The sequence below is a fragment of the Cervus canadensis genome, chromosome 1, assembly GCF_019320065.1.
Source record: "Cervus canadensis isolate Bull #8, Minnesota chromosome 1, ASM1932006v1, whole genome shotgun sequence".
NCBI classification, from domain to species: domain Eukaryota; kingdom Metazoa; phylum Chordata; class Mammalia; order Artiodactyla; family Cervidae; genus Cervus; species Cervus canadensis.
The window spans coordinates 31215262-31217107 of NC_057386.1; the positions used below are offsets into that span (position 1 = coordinate 31215262).

At 42.7% G+C, this 1846-nt stretch overlaps 1 non-coding gene across 1 annotated transcript; it reads left to right on the forward strand.

The window, feature by feature from the left end:
* The first annotated feature begins 847 nt into the window (after positions 1 to 847).
* LOC122424892 lies at positions 848 to 954 on the forward strand. Its single transcript, XR_006264597.1, has one exon. It is a non-coding gene; the product is annotated as a U6 spliceosomal RNA (small nuclear RNA).
* The last annotated feature ends 892 nt before the right edge of the window (positions 955 to 1846 follow it).

Below are 1846 nucleotides of genomic sequence, written 5' to 3' on the forward strand. Positions count from 1 at the left end.
TTGGAAAAATAAATTGTCCTTTTGTGTCTCTGTCCTCTCTTCCCATGTCCGTTACCAACCATCTCCTTTGGGCAGAGTCCCCGTTTCATGTCTCCATTCCTCAGTACGCCAGCACTCAAAAGTGCTGGGCTTGCAAAAGTGAAAGGTTATAGGCATTGGCTCTACAGCCGGAGAGGATTTGAATCCCATTTCTGCCACTTGCTAGTTGCATGGCCTCAGGCAGGTTACTGAAACTCTCAATGGCCCAATTTCTTCAGCCATAAAATGGGGATGATGTTAGCACCTACCCCCCAAAACTATTACGAAGCGTAAGTGAACCAATATGGATAAAGCCTGGGTGCGTAGTGAGTTCTTAATAAATATAAACTCTTACTCTTAAGTGAGACTCAGTCTGATTCCATTCTTTTCCACTTCCCCATGAATTGTCTTGATTGGTTTATTCACAGGAACATTTACTGAGCATCTGCTACATACAAAAGAGGCTGTCCCTTGAATAAAAGCAGCTGTGTTTTTGCCTGATCGCTCTCTGTTGCTTTGTTCTGGGCTAAATGTTGCTAAGAAACAGAGACAACTCTATGGACTGCAGTCTTCAGCCTTCTGTTCTCGTTTTCTTGAGCAGGGAGTAAGATGGTGTTCCAACAGTACATCGCTAGTTAGAAGGTTCTTCATGATTCTTTACTGGTAGGCCTCTCAGATTCCTTACCATGCTAATATTTATGGTGAATTTCCAATAGCAGGGAATAGAGTTGGCCACATTTCCCAAACTCATTTAGCCATAGAACCTTTTATTTCACAGTTTCTCTCAGAATCAGCATTCTGTCAAATCTGCTTTAGAAAATGCTTTGTGGTGCTCGCTTCGGCAGCACCTATACTAAAATTGGAACGATACAGAGAAGATTAGCATGGCCCCTGCGCAAGGATGACACGCAAATTCGTGAAGCGTTCCATATTTTTAAAAAAAGAAAGAAAAAAAAAAAAAGAAAATGCTTTGTGGAAGTTTTATTCCTATCTGCTTCTTCCTCTGCCTACAGTTTCATTTTCATTAATGCACACTGTCATTTGGAAATGCCTTACTTACATGAGACTACCCACTGGAAAACTCGGAGAAGGTGATGGCACCCCACTCCAGTTCTCTTGCCTGGAAAATCCCATGGATGGAGGAGCCTGGTAGGCTGCAGTCCATGGGGTAGCAAAGAGTCAGACATGACTGAGCGACTTCACTTTCACTTTTCACTTTCCTACATTGGAGAAGGAAATGGCAACCCACTCCAGTACTCTTGCCTGGAGAATCCCAGGGACGGGGGAGCCTGGTGGGCTGCCATCTATGGGGTCGCACAGAGTCGGACACGACTGAAGCGACTTAGCAGCAGAAGCAGCAACCCACTGGAAAACTAGATAATTTTTTTTTTTAATTTAAGTATAGTCGATTTGGGCTTCCCCAGTGGCTCAGGGGTAAAGAATACGCCTGCAATGTAGGAGTCACAGAAGATGCAGGTTCAATCCATGGGTTGGAAAGATCCCCTGGAGGAGGGCATGACAACTCACTCCAATATTCTTGCCTGGAGAATCCCATGGACAGAGGAGACTGGCCAGCTACAGTTCACAGAGTCGCAAAAAGTCGGACACAACTGAAGCAACTTAGCACACAGGCACGCATAGTTGATTTACAATATTGTTTTAGTTTGGGCTATATGGCAAAGTGATTCAGTTATTTTATTTCAGATTACATTACATTATAGGTTATTACAAAATATTGAATATAATTCAATACACATTGATCATATACAACATAAACAAGTCAGACTGTATTACTGCAAATGGCTCTAACTTCTAAAATGTATGGTTA